Source organism: Eucyclogobius newberryi, unplaced genomic scaffold (assembly GCF_026437365.1).
Source record: "Eucyclogobius newberryi isolate DKJ021-1_F unplaced genomic scaffold, fEucNew1.0.hap1 SCAF_130, whole genome shotgun sequence".
NCBI classification, from domain to species: Eukaryota; Metazoa; Chordata; class Actinopteri; order Gobiiformes; family Gobiidae; genus Eucyclogobius; species Eucyclogobius newberryi.
In genome coordinates, this window is record NW_027315758.1 from 6,090 (window position 1) to 29,027 (window position 22,938).

General features: G+C 48.7%; 5 non-coding genes across 5 annotated transcripts; 2 read left to right on the forward strand and 3 right to left on the reverse strand.

Moving 5' to 3' along the window:
* Positions 1–12,518: 12,518 nt before the first annotated feature.
* On the reverse strand, positions 12,519–12,628 carry trnal-uaa (transfer RNA leucine (anticodon UAA)). The gene is made up of 2 exons: positions 12,591–12,628; positions 12,519–12,564 (listed from the first exon to the last, which is right to left on the reverse strand). It is a non-coding gene; the product is annotated as a tRNA-Leu (tRNA).
* A 2,115-nt stretch (positions 12,629–14,743) lies between these two features.
* On the forward strand, positions 14,744–14,826 carry trnal-caa (transfer RNA leucine (anticodon CAA)). Its single transcript has one exon. It is a non-coding gene; the product is annotated as a tRNA-Leu (tRNA).
* Positions 14,827–16,811: 1,985 nt separating this feature from the next.
* On the reverse strand, positions 16,812–16,883 carry trnaq-cug (transfer RNA glutamine (anticodon CUG)). Its single transcript has one exon. It is a non-coding gene; the product is annotated as a tRNA-Gln (tRNA).
* Positions 16,884–17,268: 385 nt separating this feature from the next.
* trnan-guu (transfer RNA asparagine (anticodon GUU)) lies at positions 17,269–17,342 on the reverse strand. Its single transcript has one exon. It is a non-coding gene; the product is annotated as a tRNA-Asn (tRNA).
* Positions 17,343–20,139: 2,797 nt separating this feature from the next.
* trnae-cuc (transfer RNA glutamic acid (anticodon CUC)) lies at positions 20,140–20,211 on the forward strand. Its single transcript has one exon. It is a non-coding gene; the product is annotated as a tRNA-Glu (tRNA).
* The last annotated feature ends 2,727 nt before the right edge of the window (positions 20,212–22,938 follow it).

Consider the following 22,938-nt stretch of genomic DNA (forward strand, 5'->3'; position numbering starts at 1 on the left):
CCCCGGCTCTAAATTAAACCTGTTACCCTAGTAGGCCGGCCTCCGGGTCCCCCTCTCTTCTTCGGTTATGGAGTACATTGGGCGCGGGGGCAGCCAGTGGAGGGCAAGGGCCCTGCCTCCAAGTGTGGTGTAGGGGACAGGGGAGCCAGGGCCTTGGGGTCCTGGTGCTTTTTATCTTTTAAAGTGGCTCAGAGTACCAAGGGCACGGACTTCCAGGGGGCTGCACCAAGGGTGTGTAGCTCGTGTTGGGGTGCTTAAGTGTGGGTACCCGGGGACGAAAGGTGGGCCGGGGCCGGCGCGAGCCTCTGTGGTGAGTGCTGGGCCGTTCCCTTGGTACTCCAGTCGGAGTACCAAGGGCACGGACTTCCATGGTATAGTACCAAGGGCACGGACCTCCAGGGGGCTGAAACAAGGGTGTGTAGCCCGTGTGGGGGTGCTTAAGTGTGGGTCCCCGGGTTCGAAGGGAGGGCCTGGTCCCCGGTGGTCATCCCCGGAGTCCCAGAGCCTGCAACCCGGGGAAGAGTGGCCCGTCCCCAGACTGAGTTTGGGGGAATGCGGGGTGGCTCTGGAGGGGCTCCAGGGGTTCCAGGGGGTGCTCGGCGGAGGCCATGCCCAGCCAGAGTGGCCCTTCCCCGGGCAGAATCTGGGGAGAGTGGGGGGTGGCTCTGGAGGTGCTCCGGGGGCTCCAGGGGTTCCAGGGGGTGCTCAGTGGGGGCCATGCCCAGCCAGAGTGGCCCTTCCCCGGGGTGAGTCTGGAGGAGTGGGGGGTGGCTCTGGAGGGGCTCCAGGGGTTCCAGGGGGTGCTCGGCGGAGGCCATGCCCAGCCAGAGTGGCCCTTCCCCGGGCATAGTCTGGGGAGAGTGGGGGGTGGCTCTGGAGGTGCTCCGGGGGCTCCAGGGGGTGCTCAGTGGAGGCCATGCCCAGCCAGAGTGTCCCTTCCCCGGGCAGAGTCTGGAGGAGTGGGGGGTGGCTCTGGAGGTGCTCCGGGGGCTCCAGGGGGTGCTCGGCGGAGGCCATGCCCAGCCAGAGTGGCCCTTCCCCGGGCATAGTCTGGGGAGAGTGGGGGGTGGCTCTGGAGGTGCTCCGGGGGCTCCAGGGGGTGCTCAGTGGAGGCCATGCCCAGCCAGAGTGTCCCTTCCCCGGGCAGAGTCTGGAGGAGTGGGGGGTGGCTCTGGAGGTGCTCCGGGGGCTCCAGGGGTTCCAGGGGGTGCTCAGCGGAGGCCATGCCCAGCCAGAGTGGCCCTTCCCCGGGGTGAGTCTGGGGAGAGTGGGGGTGGCTCTGGAGGTGCTCCGGGGGCTCCAGGGGGTGCTCAGTGGAGGACATGCCCAGCCAGAGTGGCCCTTCCCCGGGCAGAATCTGGGGAGAGTGGGGGGTGGCTCTGGAGGTGCTCCGGGGGCTCCAGGGGGTGCTCAGTGGAGGCCATGCCCAGCCAGAGTGGCCCTTCCCCGGGGTGAGTCTGGAGGAGTGGGGGGTGGCTCTGGAGGTGCTCCGGGGGCTCCAGGGGGTGCTCAGTGGAGGCCATGCCCAGCCAGAGTGGCCCTTCCCCGGGCAGAGTCTGGAGGAGTGGGGGGTGGCTCTGGAGGTGCTCCGGGGGCTCCAGGGGTTCCAGGGGGTGCTCAGTGGGGGCCATGCCCAGCCAGAGTGGCCCTTCCCCGGGCAAAGTCTGGAGGAGTGGGGGGTGGCTCTGGAGGGGTTCCAGGGGGTGCTCGGCGGAGGCCATGCCCAGCCAGAGTGGCCCTTCCCCGGGCATAGTCTGGGGAGAGTGGGGGGTGGCTCTGGAGGTGCTCCGGGGGCTCCAGGGGGTGCTCAGTGGAGGCCATGCCCAGCCAGAGTGTCCCTTCCCCGGGCAGAGTCTGGAGGAGTGGGGGGTGGCTCTGGAGGTGCTCCGGGGGCCCCAGGGGTTCCAGGGGGTGCTCAGCGGAGGCCATGCCCAGCCAGAGTGGCCCTTCCCCGGGCAGAGTCTGGAGGAGTGGGGGGTGGCTCTGGAGGTGCTCCGGGGGCTCCAGGGGTTCCAGGGGGTGCTCAGTGGGGGTCATGCCCAGCCAGAGTGGCCCTTCCCCGGGCAAAGTCTGGAGGAGTGGGGGGTGGCTCTGGAGGGGTTCCAGGGGGTGCTCGGCGGAGGCCATGCCCAGCCAGAGTGGCCCTTCCCCGGGCATAGTCTGGGGAGAGTGGGGGGTGGCTCTGGAGGTGCTCCGGGGGCTCCAGGGGGTGCTCAGTGGAGGCCATGCCCAGCCAGAGTGGCCCTTCCCCGGGGTGAGTCTGGAGGAGTGGGGGGTGGCTCTGGAGGAGCTCCAGGGGTTCCAGGGGGTGCTCGGCGGAGGCCATGCCCAGCCAGAGTGGCCCTTCCCCGGGCATAGTCTGGGGAGAGTGGGGGGTGGCTCTGGAGGTGCTCCGGGGGCTCCAGGGGGTGCTCAGTGGAGGCCATGCCCAGCCAGAGTGGCCCTTCCCCGGGCAGAGTCTGGAGGAGTGGGGGGTGGCTCTGGAGGTGCTCCGGGGGCTCCAGGGGTTCCAGGGGGTGCTCAGTGGGGGCCATGCCCAGCCAGAGTAGCCCTTCCCCGGGCAAAGTCTGGTCGTGTGCGGGGTGGATGATCCCTGCTCCGCCTCACGCGAGTTCGAGACCGGCTGGGTGCCCTTTTATCCATGAGGCACTGCACTGCCTCCGGCAGCCGAGTTCGGGGCCCGGTGAGGGCTCCAGGCTCCAGGGGCTCCGACCCGGAGCCTCCGACCCGCAGAAGGTGCTCCCTGGCCGGGCAAAGTCTGGCCGTGTGCGGGGTGGATGATCCCTGCTTAGCCTCACGCGAGTTCGAGACCGGCTGGGTGCCCTTTTATCCATGAGGCACTGCACTGCCTCCGGCAGCCGAGTTCGGGGCCCGGTGAGGGCTCCAGGCTCCAGGGGCTCCGACCCGGAGCCTCCGACCCGCAGAAGGTGCTCCCTGGCCGGGCAAAGTCTGGCCGTGTGCGGGGTGGATGATCCCTGCTCCGCCTCACGCGAGTTCGAGACCGGCTGGGTGCCCTTTTATCCATGAGGCACTGCACTGCCTCCGGCAGCCGAGTTCGGGGCCCGGTGAGGGCTCCAGGCTCCAGGGGCTCCGACCCGGAGCCTCCGACCCGCAGAAGGTGCTCCCTGGCCGGGCAAAGTCTGGCCGTGTGCGGGGTGGATGATCCCTGCTCCGCCTCACGCGAGTTCGAGACCGGCTGGGTGCCCTTTTATCCATGAGGCACTGCACTGCCTCCGGCAGCCGAGTTCGGGGCCCGGTGAGGGCTCCAGGCTCCAGGGGCTCCGACCCGGAGCCTCCGACCCGCAGAAGGTGCTCCCTGGCCGGGCAAAGTCTGGCCGTGTGCGGGGTGGATGATCCCTGCTCCACCTCACGCGAGTTCGAGACCGGCTGGGTGCCCTTTTATCCATGAGGCACTGCACTGCCTCCGGCAGCCGAGTTCGGAGCCCGGTGAGGGCTCCAGGCTCCAGGGGCTCCGACCCGGAGCCTCCGACCCGCAGAAGGTGCTCCCTGGCCGGGCAAAGTCTGGCCGTGTGCGGGGTGGATGGCCCTGGGTCTGGGCGGCGCTAAGATCACGGAGCGGGTCACCTCCGCGTACAGCCCGTGGTCAGCGTGACACTGTGCTCTGCCCCGAGCAATCAGAGCAACCAGTGTGGATATTGATCAAATTATTGTCAAGTCTGTGTCCTATTTATCATGAGTCAAGACGATCTTGCTGCATATGGGTCACAATGAACTATTCTGTGTATTTTAACTATTCTGTGTATTTTCTAATCATCTGTGGACTAGTCTAAACAATCTTAAAGCGGACGTCATAGCGAAGGTCAGGCCATGTTTATCAGACCCAAGCAACAGCGATATAAAACACAGCTAATTCTTGTGACGGGTCGAATCTCAGCTGCAAGACGAACAACACGCTACTGTTTTGCCTGTTTTTCCATGTTTTCATCAAATAAAGAACTTGAGAACGATCTTCGCCTCTCGCAGTCTGTATAGACTAAACTTCGACAGAATTGGTGGAGGATGCGGGTCTCTCATCGTGCTTGGAAAGGAAACATCTGAATTTTGCTCTAAACGATTCCCTTCTGGATGTCGGCTGACGACGCAGAGCGTCCAGTAACGGTTCAGCTGGGAATGATGGGAGAACAAGGACACCGAGCCGAGAGAGAGACAAGAGGAGTCAATTGCCAGTTTATTTTTGACCTACCATTGTGACTGGGACATTCAACAAAAGTAAGGCAGAAACCTCTTGTATTTATTACGAAAATCTGCACATTGAAAATGCTAAATTGTTGAAGTTTGCCAAAACTTGATCTAAATTTTCCACATTGCACAAGTATGAATTTAGTGAATATTAGCTCATTAGTTTAGACAATCAGTTGGACTGATTTAAAGAGGAGTTGGACTCCAAAACACGTTGGACATGTAAAAGTATGTACAATCAGTTGGACTGATTTAAAAGGGAGTTGGACTCCGGAAAAAATAAATAAAAATAAAATAAAACGTGGAACTAAGAAAGCTACTACTTGGCTTAAAGCACTCTACTGACAAGATTAACTACCCTCTGTGGCTAGGTGAAATTTGTATTTATTTAATTAATTTTATTTTTTCAAGTTTGTATTCTATTTACATTTTTAAATTTAAATTAAAATTTTAATCTTGAATCTTTAATTTTAAATTTCAAAAATATATTTTTTCCCTAAACTTATTTTATTTCATTATTATTGTTATAATTATTGTTCAAATTATTTATTTGTTTTGTTTGTTTTTGAAATACCACTGACTGCCACACTTTTTTATTATCAAATAATAATAATAATCAAAAATTAAAAATTAAGATATAGATAAATTAAATAAAATGGACCTTATTCCATTCAAAATTATTACATTTTTGAAGGATCTCGAAAACACAATCCGTGCAAATGAACAAATCCCAAAGGAAGCAAAAAAGCAAACTACACAAATGAAAAACCTCTTCCAAAAATATGCAGAGAAAAGATTGATTAATCACGGTGATGAAGCAGTGGCTCCCACAGAACAACAATGGAATTGTATTCATGAATATCATCAATCTAAGGTCCTGCATTACAAAACACATCAGATTTTGACAGTGAAAGGAAAAACTGTTGACAAAAAGAAACTGAAAGAACATGAAGAAAAATTATCCTTTTCAGTGAAACTACATACAATGGCAAAAGACATTTTAATCAGAAGAGAGAGACTATTTTTGGCCAATATTCAGGTGAAACCAGAAGAGCATCAAACAATCAGAAAAAACAAAATTAAACAGAAAAACAGAGCCGATAAGCGCATCCCTTTTGGAGTGAATAACAAAGATGAAGACTCTAGAACAGAGGAAGAGAGCGAGCAGACTGGGGTACAAGGTTGATTTCACAGCTATAGTGCCCCCCCACCTCTGGCCAAAGGAGAACTGCAGTGCCCCTCCTCTGAAAACAAACATCATAGCGCATATGCACAACTGGCGAAAGAACTGAAGAAAATTATGACAGACACGGAACAAGAAAAACCAGCTCCCCACACTTCTACTCCAGCGGCTCCTCCCCTGCAGTACTCATCCATGGATTCATCTATGATAAAAGATACAATCAGCACCATACCACAGCTGCCAACGAAACATGCTGTAGTCTTGGGTACTCTGACTATGGTCCCGTCAGAACCCACTCAAGAAGAAAGACAGATGCAGGATTTGAAGGAACAGGTGTTAGCTCTGACAACATTGGTTTCCAGCCAAAATCACATCTCCAAATTCATGCTCGAGCAAACAGTGGCTCAAAAAGAACAACTTGCCACCAATGCATGGTCCCCACCTGGGTTGGCTTCAGACACAGATGAAGAAAGAAGATTACAACGACTACTGGAAGAAAAGGAACGGGAAGTGGCGGCTGATCTACGCAGGAAACAAAAAGAAAAAAAACTTGGACAAAAGGGGGAAACAGTCTTAGGAACTGGGCTAATAGAAGCTGAAAGTAAGAAGCAAGTACAGCAGAAACTCCACATTCAAAGAGGAGTGGAATAACAGAAGAAAACGGGTTCAGACCCATTTGTGTCAACACCAAATCAATATGTGGTGGGAGCATTCACAGGAATGGTGGATGAGCATGGATACGACAACGCTATCTTGAGTGGAGAACTTCACCCGCTCCCCGTCCACAAAGGTACCAAGGAAGAAGAGGATGAGGTTTCTAGCACTGAAGAGGCTCCTCCTCTCATTGCACCTCTCCGAATGACTGCAAGTAACCAAGAAGTGTACCAACCATTCACACTGAAAGATCTAGAAGGGCTGATGTTAAAACTGCCCGAACTGACACAAGGTGCGCCGGCCTTCCTCCGAGCATTGACCACGAATACTGCAGGAGAAACACTTTGCTGGGGAGATGTGTCTGCAATTCTTATAAGAGCCACAGATGAGAATACGGCGACCAGGATCCGTTCTGAAGTATCCAAACAGATTCATGCTCCAGTTAGAGCATCCACATCATTTGCCACCATAAAGCCTCAGTTAACTCAGGTACTTAAAGGAATGTATCCCACCTGCCTTCCTGACGCACTGTTGGCTCTGGAAATGAAAAATGGTGAAGACTACTTTACATATAAGCAAAGAGCTAAAGCACAGTTCGATGATGCAACTGGAGAGCCCATACAACCTGGTACTGGCAACACTATCATGTTCTTTTCTACTCTGGTGAAAGGACTACCTAAAGGGGTCCAGGATCAGTTGGCTGATGTTGTGGGTCTTTACTCCAAGACAGAAAAGGAGTTTGATGCCAATTGCCAACATCACGTTGCTAAGTACCTGAAGGGAAAAAAGGGACGAAATGAGGATATGGAAAAAATGAAAATGGCAAAGATCAAATTACAACTCAAAAAGCTCCAAGAAGAGGTGAATGATAAAAAGAAGCAAAATAAGTCTGCCAAGGTAATGGCTGTGGCAACAGAAGATAATCCAGTGTCAGACAGTGCCCAACAGATTGCTATGGCGGTTAAAATGGTCCTGGGACAAGTACAACCCACTATGACACAACCACAGGCAGTCCCATCCGCCACAGGCCCAAAGAACAACACACCTGCTTCAGAAATCATCTACAATCAAGGACGTGAACGTAACACATTCTCTCATGGAAGAGGACGTGGGGCAGGAGCTGGAAGAGGACAAAACAGGTTCAGCGTGACTCCTGATCAATGCTTAAACTGCTTTGGAACTGGACATTGGGCTCGAGACTGCCCCATAGGGCAGACACAAAGAGGTCAACACCAAATGGCCCCAAACCAACCTGGCCAATTTCAAAGACCTCAAATGATGAATATGAGCCAACACATGTCAAGCCAGAATCATCTACCACCACCCTTGCCCCTTGTGGTTATTATACCACATCTTTGGGCCTTGGGCTGGCACTGTTTCTGTTTTTCACCAATATTATTGTTATTGCCTGTGTATTGATTATGATTGGATTCTGTGCTGTCTTAGATCACGTATAGAACGCTTGATTGCATCTGCTCTTACTAGACAACCTGCTCATCTTTTGACCCTGATTACACACGCTATAACTCAAACACAAATCTAACTCTGATAGTGACAAGACTCCTAGACTTTTTCCAGAATCTGATTGCTACATCCCACCATGTGTTTACACTAACTGGGGATGCTCCTTGTCTCACACCGTTTTATGTCCATGATGGGTTATGTTTAATAAATGTTTTCTTTTATTGAGTTGCGATATTATACAATGATTTAATATGATTTTTAAACAGTTAGTATGTTTTTGGGGGCTTTACGTTCTATTATTTTGTGAGGTTGCGTCTGGCGTCTCTTGAGTGTGATCACATGTGGATGTGATCAAAAGGGGGAATTGTGGATATTGATCAAATTATTGTCAAGTCTGTGTCCTATTTATCATGAGTCAAGACGATCTTGCTGCATATGGGTCACAATGAACTATTCTGTGTATTTTAACTATTCTGTGTATTTTCTAATCATCTGTGGACTAGTCTAAACAATCTTAAAGCGGACGTCATAGCGAAGGTCAGGCCATGTTTATCAGACCCAAGCAACAGCGATATAAAACACAGCTAATTCTTGTGACGGGTCGAATCTCAGCTGCAAGACGAACAACACGCTGCTGTTTTGCCTGTTTTTCCATGTTTTCTTCAAATAAAGAACTTGAGAACGATCTTCGCCTCTCGCAGTCTGTATAGACTAAACTTCGACACCAGGAAGCTTCTGGAAGTGCCCGGGAGTCTGGTAAAATCAAGCCGAAAATAGACCCTCTCATGCCGGGTCTGAGCGGCGCTTAGAGCGCGGAGGAGCGCGGGAGCACGGGGCTCCATCAGAGGCTCCGTGATTCGCCTTACAACCAGCGGTCACCTCCGCGTACAGCCCGTGGTCAGCGTGACACTGTGCTCTGCCCCGAGCAATCAGAGCAACCAGGAAGCTTCTGGAAGTGCCCGGGAGTCTGGTAAAATCAAGCCGAAAATAGACCCTCTCATGCCGGGTCTGAGCGGCGCTTAGAGCGCAGAGGAGCGCGGGAGCACGGGGCTCCATCAGAGGCTCCGTGATTCGCCTTACAACCAGCGGTCACCTCCGCGTACAGCCCGTGGTCAGCGTGACACTGTGCTCTGCCCCGAGCAATCAGAGCAACCAGGAAGCTTCTGGAAGTGCCCGGGAGTCTGGTAAAATCAAGCCGAAAATAGACCCTCTCATGCCGGGTCTGAGCGGCGCTTAGAGCGCGGAGGAGCGCGGGAGCGCGGGGCTCCATTCAGAGGCTCCGTGATTCGCCTTACAACCAGCGGTCACCTCCGCGTACAGCCCGTGGTCAGCGTGACACTGTGCTCTGCCCCGAGCAATCAGAGCAACCAGGAAGCTTCTGGAAGTGCCCGGGAGTCTGGTAAAATCAAGCCGAAAATAGACCCTCTCATGCCGGGTCTGAGCGGCGCTTAGAGCGCGGAGGAGCGCGGGAGCGCGGGGCTCCATTCAGAGGCTCCGTGATTCGCCTTACAACCAGCGGTCACCTCCGCGTACAGCCCGTGGTCAGCGTGACACTGTGCTCTGCCCCGAGCAATCAGAGCAACCAGGAAGCTTCTGGAAGTGCCCGGGAGTCTGGTAAAATCAAGCCGAAAATAGACCCTCTCATGCCGGGTCTGAGCGGCGCTTAGAGCGCGGAGGAGCGCGGGAGCGCGGGGCTCCTTCAGAGGCTCCGTGATCCGACGCTCACCTCCGCACCTCCGAACCATGACTTGACATTACGGCTGTGAAGGAGCCTTGGAAGCTGGATAAAACCAGAACGGGGCCCATCGATCGCGGTTCTCGTGTGCCCGTCAAACGAGCTCCTTGCCCGGTAGCCGCACAACCAGGAAATGTACCTGTTTCGATTGCGAAAAACGTCATTCTCAAAAACCGCCCGCCCGTCCCTCCCAGCATTACCATTTTGCACATTCCGTGTGAGAGCAGCGTAAGAATTTCTCGGGAGCAGCGTGATTTAGCCCGGGATTCTTGAGCTGAACGCTTTTTCCCACGAGCCCAAAAAAGGACTAAGTCCAACGGTATATAGTGTACTATTGCCGAAAAACGACAGAGTTTTTAGGTATAGTGTACTATTTCGGTTTTTACTCTAAGTCCCTCAGGGGCATATGGTGCTATACTATGATGGTCAGATCACCTCCAGGCCCCAGGGGAGTGCTTTTCTGGGGGCAAACAGTGCACTGATGATGGGGGATTATTTCATTTTGCTCATTTTGGTGTTTTTTCACATTTTAACCCATTTTCACCCCTTTTGCTCACAACTTCATACTACGGCCCGGAAAAACGACAGAGTCCCTCGGGTATAGTGTACTATTGCCGAAAAACGACAGAGTCCCTTCGGGCATAGTGTACTATTTCGTTTTTTTTTCTAAGTACAGCAGGGGTATATGGTACTATACTCTGGTGGTCAGATCACCTCCAGGCCCCAGGGGAGTGCTTTTCTGGGGGCAAACAGTGCACTGATGATGGGGGATTATTTCATTTTGCTCATTTTGGTGTTTTTTCACATTTTAACCCATTTTCACCCCTTTTGCTCACAACTTCATACTACGGCCCGGAAAAACGACAGAGTCCCTCGGGTATAGTGTACTATTGGCTGGAAGCTCGGTTTTTTTTCTAAGTCCAGCAGGGGTATATGGTACTATATTCTGGTGGTCAGATCACCTCCAGGCCCCAGGGGAGTGCTTTTCTGGGGGCCAACAGTGCACTGATGATGGGGGATTATTTCATTTTGCTCATTTTGGTGTTTTTTCACATTTTAACCCATTTTCACCCCTTTTGCTCACATCTTCAAACTCGGGCCCTGATTACAAGTTCTGACCAAATGATGACAAACACGGTATTTATTATATATTTTTTAATTTTTTTTAATTTTTCCAACTTATACATCCATCATTGGTGCCAGGCAGGTTGTGGAGAAAGCAGTGAAGAAAGGAGAGAGCCATCCCAGAAAAGATGTCCATCCAGGGTCAAGGTACCCTGCACTTTTACATATCCAAATGACAGCATTTAAAGTTTTTTAGCGTATGGTATCTCTCGTTGCATGGAACCGCACAGAGGCCAACGCCACACTGACGGCACCTGTACTTTGTTTGCCGCCTGCCTTTGGTACGAGAGCGGTCAGAGCACACGGCGCAGTCTGGACGTCCCTCTGCTTGACAAAGCCAATGACGCTCTGTGAGTCTCTGTGGCATTTCACCCTCCGGTCTTGAGCGCCTCTCTTGTTTTTTGGAGTGATCAGCCAGTAATGCATCAATAATGTTCTGAATGTAAACCTTTAAAGGTTTGTGTGGGCCTGGAGTGGATTTGGTGTATATGATGTGTGAGTTGACAATACTTATGCTTATAATGGCATTGAATATGCGATGATACCATTTCCGGGACCTGTGTGGAAAGAGGTATGTCTTCATCCTCTGGTCAGCAGTGTCCACTCCACCCATGTAGGCGTTGTACTGGTCGACACATACAGGTCTTTTGATGTCACGGAAGCCAGTGTCATCTGTCTTGGATCGGATCCTCCTCTGAACACAATCATTTCCATGGACTGTGGACAACATGGTGAGACGTTTAGTATCGTGCCAAGCACAAGCCAGGAGTTTTCCCTTTCTGCAAAAAACTGGGTCATCTCCTTTTTTCAGCTGTAAGACACTTTTACCAAGGCATTTTGGCATCCCCAACCTGGTAATCCTTACCGTCCCACACAGTCCAGTTTCCAAATCTGCTAATTCATTTGCAATTACAGGCGAGGTATAGTAACTGTCCATGTAAATCTCGTGTCCTTTGCCCGTAAAGGGAGAAACCAACTCACGGACAACTGCGTGTGTTGCACTGATGTTGCTTGCATTATTTTTGTACTGTCCAGTGTGCATTGACCAGCGCAAAACATACCCTGAACAGCTTTCACTCAGGGCATACACTCTATAGCCATATTTGTCAGGTTTATTCGGAGAGTAACATTTTAGTGAAGATCTCCCCTTGAAAGCTATTGTCATTTCATCTAAAGAAAGCTCCTTGATTGGACTGTAAACTGCTGCAAATTTGGGAATAATCAAATCTGTTATTGGGCGGACTTTGAACAGTTTATCGTGCCCGGGCTCGCCTGTTCTCACATAATCATTATTGTTGACAAAATGAAAGAACGAAAGAATGATTTCAAATCTGTTTCTTGACATTACATTTCCAAATCCAGGCGTTTGTGTAAGCCAAAATGTTCCCCAGTAATCCTCGATTTCAGGTTTCTCAACAAGGCCCATGGAGAGATGCAAAGCGAAGAAAGCTTTCATTTCGGTGACTGATACATCATACCACTCAAGAAATCTTGAATGTGGCTTCAGAATCATAGGTGCCATACACTGATGTGCATATCTATTTGTCTCATCAGTAATGAAAGTCCAAAACTGATCGGTCAGAAAGAGTGACAGAATATCAAATGGATTAGCATCCGTCAGATCCATCTCTCCTGTGTAGCCAACTGGGTCTTCAAAAGGTTTGATCCATGCCTCAAATACCTCGACCTCTCTCAGCAAGTCCCAGCTCTCATCCACCGGGCAAGTTTTACTGCAGCCACTGGTTCCACTGGTTCCTCGCCTCCGTCTGTCCTTTGCACCTGTCCGTTGTTTCGAAGTCCCTTCATCTCCACTTGGAAATCCATTGTCACTCTCGGGGAGATAATACCCTTCAGAGTCAGAATCTGCTGTAAATTGCATGCCACGTGTACTTCCTCCAGCCATTTTTTTCCTTACCGGATCTGCCCTGGATCATACCTGGCTAATAAAGGGAAGTTGCACCGAACCGACCAATGACTGAAGTGATTCATTTTCTACTATTATTTCATTAATTTCCTTGTACGGTAAAGTTGCATTTCTGCAACTTTGGCGCTTAAAGGGTTAAGCCAATACGACAAGTTTTCAGTCCATTGTCACGCATATGTGCTTGTAATTTAGGGTGTAAAAATGGCTTCCTTTCCAAAGGAAATAATTTTTTTTGTCAGGAGTGGGATTTGAACCCACGCCTCCATTCAGAGACCAGAATCCCCTGTGGCGAGGAAGGGGTTTACCTTAAGGCTGGCACCTTAGACCACTCGGCCATCCTGACACTTTATTTGTGTGAACTGTGAGTATACAGGCTCGGATTCGTTATTACAGTAGCACAAATGACCGTACCTATACTTTGGTAAAAAAACACATCAAACTGCTGTCTCTTTTTAAAGGAGTTTGATGTGGTTGTTGTCACATCAAACTACTGCGTCCTTTAAAAGTCCACATCAAGCTAATGCTTCTTTTTAAAGTCTATTGCAATTGAGATGTCAGTCGAGAGCCGTAACAGCAGTAGTGCATCCAAGAAAGCTGTGTAGTGAATGGATATAGAACCTTTAGTGAAGCAGGAGCCAACAGGCTATTCACATCCTTTTGTAGGGTCTCAAACTACAGGTATTCAGTTTATGATTAAGGAAGATTTCTTAGCAGAAACGAGACAAGACGGGGCACCAGGGTAAAACCCAAAAAGCTAAGATACGGTCCTTAATCGCGCTCGTTAAAAGGTCTGAAGGGTGTTTCACGATTCAGGGACTTACACATAGTCTAATCAAACAAACAATAGTCAATAACTCTTTCGTGTAGTTTATTTATCAAAAGGGCAATCAAAAAGGGCACCGGAGCAGAAATGCGCACAGGTAAATCACAGGTGATGTTATATCAGATTTAACAGCAGATTTCATGCAGATAATGTTAAACCAGGGTTTTGCCTTTGATAATCAAACGTGTCTATGCTAATCTATATCAAAAAGAGGGAAAGTGAGAAGCTAAGGGAGGAGGAACAGCTGAGTTCTACCCAAATCACGCCACAAAAGAACCGCACACTGAAGTCGGCTTAAGATTTTGTAGAACTCGGTCCGGCTGGTCCTTGTCCGCGGACGAGATCCGTGGCGAGGCAGCGGCGTGGAGCGGTGTGGCGGGCGAAGGCAGTGGCGTGCCGTGATGTCCGTGACGCGGGGCGGCAGCGGTGGCGCGAGGCGGCGCGTGGCGATGTCCATCTCCATTCCCCTACACTGCACTCTTTTCACTTTTTGATTCTCAGTTTGTTGGCAAGGAATGACTGATGTGGACCCATTTTGGATGAAAACCGTGTTTTGCGTTTGTGGAAATGAGCATCATGGAAGGATGTATGGGTACTGTGGCGCAATGAGTCGCTAATGGTGAGAGAACATATTTGTTTTTTACACTGGAAAGTCTGCTCGCTTTACTATCTGATGAAAGGCACTGCTGAACAAGGTTCAATTGCCAAGTGTGCTTGAAAAAGTAAGCAAATACATCGGCATTATGTCAAATAACATTATCTTGCAATTTTTCCTCAATATCCAGATTAACTGCAGTATATTGAGTGTGCAATAAATTGGCGAGAGTCGATTGATTGAAAAACTTCCAGTTTTTTTATAGCTAAATTGGTACAGGGGATTTAGCTTAAAGGTAGAAAGATTGATGCCCTCGCTCTCCATTAAACACAGTTGATTGGACAGGGGCTGAACTTTCGAATGTTGCTGGCTCGCTTTAAAAAAAAAAAAGATATTGCGGATTGTAGAGTCGCAATTATTATACTATATGGGCTGTATGACTCTGTGGCGCAATTGGGTAGCGCGCCCGGCTGTTAACCGGGAGGTTGGTAGTTCGAGCCCACCCAGGGATGATAGGAAGAGCAATTGCAGGCAAAGTCTACGAGGCAAAATTGGTCAATGAATATCGACTAACAAGTTCGAGTAGCATTTTTGAAACGCAGGGTAAACTCCCAATGGATATGGAGTCCGTCGCCTTAACCGCTCGGCCACAACGATACGCTGATACACCGCCCCCTGTAAGTATTATCATTAGTAAGCCATGCCACCTCCCCGGCTTGACCTGCAGGTGTCGAAATTGCGCACGCGCCCGTTTTACTCTCTCTCTCTTTCTCTCTCTCTCTCTTTCTCTCTTTCTCTTTCTCTCTCTTTCTCTCTACTTCTTCATCATAAGGACATAATTGTTTAATTTTTTTTTCATCCTTATTATTTAAAATAAAATAAAAATTGACACAATAGCATTTAAAAAAATATCTATATATTATTTTTCTCTTTTCGGCGTTGTCGCATTCTTTATTAAAAATAGCGTGGCGGCGGCGGCGACCGACCGACCGACCGATCGACACCCCATTTACAAGCGAGCAATGCCATTATAGGCTTTCACCAGGATGGCCGAGCGGTTAAGGCTTCGGACTCAAGATCCGACGGGCGGTGGCCCTCGTGGGTTCGGATCCCATTCCTGGTATTAGCTTCTTGGACAAATATAAAAAAAAAAAAAACACAACACAGGAAATTTTTGGCGGCGGCAAGGCAACGGCGGCAACGGCAGCGATCGTAAGGTCGACAGATACTTAGGTCCGAGCGCAGCGCGGGCAGTAGCTGGGGGCGCACTCGCCACACACGTGCACGAGGCACCCTCGGTACACGTTCGTCGTTTTAGTGTCCTTGCTCCTGGGGCATATTCGGCACCACTTCCTCTTCGCGGGTACAGCAGCGGGTTCTCTTCCTCCTCCTCCTCCCCCCCTCTCTCTCCTCCCCCTCCCCCTCCCTTCTTCCTCCCTCCCGCGTATACGAGGCGCGACGAGCGCGCTCCCCAGCTGCTCCATGAACAGCCTGCGTCTGTGGCGTTTGCCGACCATCAGGTTCAGCTCCCGCCACAGGACGAAAGCATTGTACGCGGACACGTCGATCATGTTGTGGAACAGGATGAGGGCCGCCGCGATTGCCGTCTCCGTAGGTGGCGCCGCACCGTGGTGAGGATCTGCAAGTTCTTGCTCTTCTTCGCCAGGTAGGAGACCAAGGCGACCGAGGGGACTCCGTTCGTTGCCGTAGCCGTTGGAAGAGGTCCCCGGCGCGGTCTCGCCCAACGTGAACACGAGACGGAAGACGCGATCGCCCTGCGCTTCGTGTCGACCAGTTCCCGCGGGAACTCGCTCCTGTTGGCGCGCAGCGTCCCCAGCAGGGTGAGGCCGTCCCTCTCGAAGAATAGCCTGCGGGCGAGCTCGTACGAGGTGAAGAAGTTGTCGCACGTGACGTTGCGGCCCCCCCCGGCCCCCCTTCCCAGTCCCAGTCCCTCGGTGAGATCGAGCACGACCCGCGTGGCCAGGTTCTTCTCCGGAGGCGCGCGCTTATCGGATTTCCCGGTGTAGACCTGCATCTTCCAGGCGTAACTGGACAGCGAGTCGCACGCGACCCACAGCTTGATTCCGTACTTCGCCGGCTTTGAGGGAAGGGGCAGCGACCTGTCAAAGAAGAAAGAAGAACGAAGAAAGAAGAAGGGAAAAAAAAATTAAAAAAAATAATGAAGGAAAAACAAGAACACAAGAACAACAAATATTATTTAATTTGAATTTACTTTTCATGATTTATTGATTTATTAATTTATTAATTTATTAATTTATTAATTTATTAATTTATTAATTTATTAATTTATTAATTTATTAATTTATTGATTTATTAATTTATTGATTTATTACTTTATTGATTTATTGATTATTATTATTTTCTCTTTTTTTTCTCCATATTTTTAAATAAAAGAAATCACCTCTAAACGAAACCAGCCTCTCGTCTACGGTGACCTCGGATCCCGGATTGTACATGAGCGGCAGTCGCTTGCACCACAAGTCCCACAGCTCCCTGATGGACGCCAACTTGTCTACTCCTCCTTCTCCTCCTCCTCGCCTCGCCTCTCAAGCGGCGGCTTGGAGGTCCACGCGATTTCCCCGCGTTTAGAGAGCATAAGGTGTTCGTCGTCGCCGCCGCCGCCGCCGCCTTCTTCTTCTTCTTCTTCTTCTTCTTCTTCTTCTTCTTCTTATTCTTCTTCTTCTTCTTCTTCTTCTTCTTCTTCTTCTTCTTCCCCTCGCAAGTTCTGATTGATTGGCTTCAACGAAGATTACTGTCAGAGGATTATAGTGGTCATTTCTTTGTTTCATTTCTTGCTTATAATAAGTCCTATAAAAGTCCTGTCTCTCCAAGTCAAAGGATTCCTTCAAAACGTCAATGCTTTTCATTTGAGTTTCTTTTGCAATGCGGTGAAACGTTTACGCCTTTTGTAATCCAGGCGTTGAATCATAAGCTTGGTCATAAGAAAACCAGCTCCAGATTTTAACAGCTTTGTTTAGTTTGTATGCTTTGGTTGGCTCCTTTCAGGGGGTAAGCACAGATTTTACCCAAAGATTCTTCATGTTTCTGCACTTTTTCAAAAGAGTAACGCTACTTTCGGAGCACTCAAGGTTCCACTGAGATTTGAACTTGGATCGCTGGATTCAGAGTCCAGAGTGCTAACCATTACACCATGGAACCGCAGACTCCTCCTTGGAAGGATAACGGTCATCCAAAGCTACAAGTCTTTACGTCAATCATCCCTTGCCAAAAAAATGAGAAACAAGGAGTGAAAACAGTGCAAATAATCTTGATGTGCAGCAATACTTTTCCCTCTCTTAATGCAAAGTGTAGCAGCAGTAAACTTGAGGGAGAAAGGTATGGGTTTGAGGGCTCTTCTTGTGGGCTTTTCTGTCCTTGTAAATATTTTTCATAGACAAAAGAGTAGGCATTTCCTGTTTAATAAACAGGCCCTTTTACCAAGGAAGCCGCAGCGCCATAACGATTTCCTGGTTTCCTTACATAATTACATACAGTGGTTACTTCTGGGATTGTATTTCTTGCTTGCTCTAGCAAGGTGAGCAATCGTCCCTGGGTGGGCTCGAACCACCAACCTTTCGGTTAACAGCCGAATGCGCTAGCCGATTGCGCCACAGAGACAAGAATCTAGGCATATCCATAAAAGACTTGTGCCTGTAAGTGCAATAAGAAATGAAGAAAAACTCTGGATTCAGAGCGCTAACGGCTATACCGTTGAACCACACCTTTCTACAGGATGTCCTGTTTTGAAAATAAGTATGACATTTGATCATTGGGCTATATCAAAGAGAGCAGCATTGAAGTAGGCAAACTTCTGCTTCATGGTTTCATTGTGTGGTGGTCATCACATCTGCCCTACACTCAGAAGGTCTTGGGTACAACATTGAGCAAAACCAAATATGTTACCAAACATGTTCATGCTAACAATGTTCCAACGAAAGCTTGCTGTTTATGTTTTATAGATCCTTTCCATGCCATTTATGTCCTGATCTCGCAAAATATCCAATAGACCCAGCATTCCTATTCATTGTATTTTTGAGCAAAGACTAACATTCAGGTACACATGCCGAAACCCGGGATTGAACCAGGAATAACGTAGCGAGAAAATGAACTAGTTCTGTGTGTCCTTTTTTCTTTTCTTTTGATTAAACATAAAACAATACAGGACACGACCAGGGAGCAAAAATCGTAATTAAAAGAACTTAATAGTTACATAAAACATAACATAACATAAAATAAAAACAAAATCACATTTAAATGAAAATAAGGGTCCTACTTGGTCCAAGTCAATCAAATTAGTGCTTATCCAAATTAACCCTGAATGTCACTGTTTTCCATTCATCCAATGTCTAATGTCTGTTACTATGTCAGTCAAGTCTTTGATCGTTGGCGTGGTTGGTGTCGAGCATTTCTTTGTGATGGCCTTTTTCTCTACAGCCAAAAGTATGTTCCAAGGGTATCCATTTATTGTGTCCATGGCAGGAGTGTTGAGGCCCAAGTACATAGTTTTAAATTTGAGTGGGATGGAAAAGTCAAAAACAGTCTGCAGTGCCCTGTGAATTTCAGTCCATTATTTTTGAGCAACAGCACAGCCCCAAAACACCTGATAGTGGTTTGCCTGCTGGGTTCTCCAGCAGTTAGCATTTCCTTGTGAATAATGGGCACTTTGACATGGTGTGGTGAAAAAAACATATTTTTCCCCTTCAGGCATGTGATTTTGTGGTCTTCCTCAGGGCTGTTCCTACATTTCCACACTCTTGGTCAGACAAAACCAGGTTAACTTCTCGTTCCCATTGGTTTAGAATATACTTAGCAGAACGTTGTCCAGATTACCAATGCATTGAGATCATTTAGAAATGATTCCCCTCGCAAGTTCTGATTGATTGGTTTCAACAAAGATTACTGTCAGAGGATTATAGTGGTCATTTCTTTGTTTCATTTCTTGCTTATAATAAGTCCTATAAAAGTCCTGTCTCTCTCTGTGGGGAAAAGGATAGCTGAGTAGTGAAAGAAGATGTAGGTCAAAAAAGACCTATGAATAGACATTTTGAAGCAATTTGAGTCTATTATGGGTACATAACCCCATAAGCAATATGCACAGGATACTAGCCTCCAAAATCCAGGATTGTGGATTTCAGGTCCATGGTCTAATAGGCTGAGGCACAAGGAAAATACTAATCACTAGACTTGTTGCACGTGGAATGGGCTTATATCTATTACATACAGAACTGTTCCTTAACTCTCAAGCATCAACGAGGCCTTCTTTATACGTCATAAGGCGCTGGTACAGCTAGCAGCCCGGTGTAAACGCTCTCTCTTTTTTCTCACACTTATTGTGCTTTATCTCCTATATTTTGTAAATATAGTTAGTATATTTTTTCTATTTTACTGTAGGATAGGGACACGCGCTGGAATCGTTTTTAATTCAACTGTTTTTGACTTTATTCGGCTGGATTGAGTGTTTTCGTCGTGTCGTGGCGATGTGTCTTGGCTCTGAGTCCCCCGGCTCCGGCCCCGCCCCCCGGCCGGCGCCGTACCGCGTTTACACAAAGGAGGAACTAATGAAACTGCGGAGAACAGTCGTCTTACCTGGAGATCGTCACGTTATCCCGGCGGACATCCTAAGGAAAACGCAACGAAGCAGACGGGCTGGACATAAACTCCGAGAGAAGAGAGGGACAAACAGGAAGTCGGTTCCCGCCGTAGTCATGGGTAACGTGAGGTCCCTTCAAAATAAAATGACGGAAATAGCGAGCCTCATGCGGTCCCAGAGGATTTATAGGGACAGCAGTGTCTTGATTTTCACAGAGACCTGGTTAACAGCAGAAATGCCAGACTCTATTGTAGGTTTGGACAATTTTCATCTGCTGCGGGCGGACAGAACGAGAGAATGCGGGAAGAAAAGATATATTATCTGCCCCGGGAGTTCTCACATGTGATTTTGATCGCAGTCTATGTGGCCCCGTTTGCCAATGCTCAATATGCTTGTGAAGCACTGCTCTCCTGCACGTGTAGGCTGCAAGCACAGCACCCACAGGCTCTCTTCCTCGTCTCTGGTGACTTTAACCACGCTTCTCCCTCTTCTGTTCTACCAACATACACCCAGTATGTTACCTGCCCCACCAGAAACAATAGAACATTGGACTTGTTTTTTGCCAACACCAAGGAGGCTTATTCCTTTTTCCCCCTCCCCCCCCTGGGCAGCTCGGACCACAACCTTGTACATCTGGGGCCTGTGTATGAACCCATCGTGCCCATGTGGGACAATAAAGGAATATCTTATCTTATCTTATCTTATCTGATCTGATCTGATCTGATCTGATCTGATCTGATCTGATCTGATCTGATCTGATCTGATCTGATCTGATCTGATCTGATCTTATTTACCATTAAATCAACTCTTACCTTCTCAAATCCTTCCCATATGGTCTAGCGGTTAGGATTCCTGGCTCTCATCCAGGTGGCCCGAGTTCAACTCCCGGTATGGAAATATCTAGTCTGTCCTGCTGGAACACTTGTAGCTGGATTATGTACAAGACTCGCTGTGGTTACGAGTACATTCAAGCTGGATGGAGGTGAAGTGAGGCATAGCAACATGGTATCGATTTAGGCGCAGCATGTGAAAATTTGTAATCAACCTTTAGCTTTTCTATGCATCTATAGACTAGCAGGTTGGTTGGTGTTTCTTTTTGGAGCATTTCTCTTAGACAAAGTGGGTCAGCGGTAGAGCGCATACTTTGCTTCATTTGGGATCAGTCATGTTTTCCAGCAATTCTTGACTGGACAAGCATATCTTGATTTTTTTTTATTGGTCTCACGCTTTCACTGTAATTTTCCAAAGATGCAGTATTGTGGTGGCCAGGTGGTCAAGCTGATGGGCAAGAAATCCATTGGCATTGCTTCATATTTCTTAGAACCCTGCTGGAAACATACCTTTCTCTTCCCCCTGACCAGCAAAGGATGCCACCTGCTTAACAGTGCTTGATTTGTAAATATATAGGTACAGGAACACTTGTGGACTGGGTGATCAGGCCAAAAAAGTTACTGTAACACACAAAAAGTGACGCACATGTAAGTAAAGTAACAATGGGACAAACCTTTGTGTCCTAACCAGTCAAATTGGAATTTAAAAAAAAATCAAGAATTGAATTGTCTATCTGGTCACTGTTTCTGTTGTTTCTATTCTATCTGTTCTGTTTTTGTCCATTCTATCATTTAAGGCATTGTTACGGAAGGAGAGTTAAATCTGGTAATGTAATTGCGCTAGTTTCAGAAAATAATGTGGATAATTTCCACTTTCTTAAACACAGTTTAAATGTGTATTGTTGTTGTGGCCGAGAGGTTAAGGCGATGGACTTGAAATCCATTACTTGCATTATTGCGATTGTCAATCCAAATGAACCAAGCTAGTCAGTAATGTGTTGGATGATGGAAGCCGATCTTCAGCGCAAGCTCCCAGTTCCACATTTGCTGCCCCACCAGAAACAATAGAACATTGGATTTGTTTTTTGCCAACACCAAGGATGCTTATTCCTCTTTCCCCCTCCCTCCCCTGGGCAGCTCGGACCACAACCTTGTACATCTGGGGCCTGTGTATGAACCCATCGTGCCCATGTGGGACAATAAAGGAATATCTTATCTTATCTTATCTTATCTTATCTTATCTTATCCGCTCGGCCATCCTGACACTTTATTTGTGTGAACTGTGAGTATACAGAATCAGATCCGTTATTACAGTAGCACAAATGACCGTACCTATACTTTGGTAAAAAAACACATCAAACTGCTGTCTCTTTTTAAAGGAGTTTGATGTGGTTGTTGTCACATCAAACTACTGCGTCCTTTAAAAGTCCACATCAAGCTAATGCTTCTTTTTAAAGTCTATTGCAATTGAGATGTCAGTCGAGAGCAGTAACAGCAGTAGTGCATCCAAGAAAGCTGTGTAGTGAATGGATATAGAACCTTTAGTGAAGCAGGAGCCAACAGGCTATTCACATCCTTGTGTAGGGTCCCAAACTACAGGTATTCAGTTTACGATTAAGGAAGATTTCTTAGCAGAAACGAGACAAGACGGGGCACCAGGGTAAAACCCAAAAAGCTAAGATACGGTCCTTAATCGCGCTCGTTAAAAGGTCTGAAGGGTGTTTCACGATTCAGGGACTTACGCATAGTCTAATCAAACAAACAATAGTCAATAACTCTTTCGTGTAGTTTATTTATCAAAAGGGCAATCAAAAAGGGCGCCGGAGCAAAATGCGCACAGGTAAATCACAGGTGATGTTATATCAGATTTAACAGCAGATTTCATGCAGATAATGTTAAACCAGGGTTTTGCCTTTGATAATCAAACGTGTCTATGCTAATCTATATCAAAAAGAGGGAAAGTGAGAAGCTAAGGGAGGAGGAACAGCTGAGTTCTACCCAAATCACGCCACAAAAGAACCGCACACTGAAGTCGGCTTACGATTTTGTAGAACTCTGTCCGGCTGGTCCTTGTCCGCGGACGAGATCCGTGGCGAGGCAGCGGCGTGGAGCGGTGTGGCGGGCGAAGGCTGTGGCGTGCCGCGATGTCCGTGACGCGGGGCGGCAGCGGTGGCGCGAGGCGGCGCGTGGAGCGGTGTGGCGGGCGAAGGCAGTGGCGTGCCGCGATGTCCGTGATGCGGGGCGGCAGCGGTGGCGCGAGGTGGCGCGTGGCGATGTCCGGGAGTTCCTTAGCGGTAGAACGCTTTAGCTGCGTGTTAGCTCCTCACGCGGCCTTTACTCAGATGAGAACGTAGCGCTGATCCACGTAAACGGCATAGATTACTTCAAAAATAGTAGAAGCGAAGTAGAAAAGAAAGTCTCTGTCCGGTTTAGCGCTTAAGCTTAGTTCCAGGTGTTTCCAGGTGTTTTCAGAGTTCAGGGGGGCGATGAGGCTGGCCTAGTCTTGTCGACCCACGTGGCGGACGCTTTGTTGAGACAAAGGAAAAGTAAACAGGCTCGTCCGTGGAGACGGCTTCAAAGAGATAGACAAAGGCTTGAACAAAAAAAAAGGAAGAAGAGAGCAAGAAGAGAAGAGAGGAGAAGAGAGCGTTCCAAGCTCGGAGCGTCTTTTTGTCACCTAGCGCCGCAGGGCACGCTGGGAGCGAAAGGGGCGGGCGCTACTGCGACGACACGTTAAACACTTTTGGCAGTTTGTGCACATTATTCCTTGAGGTAGATACATTTTACATCTTCT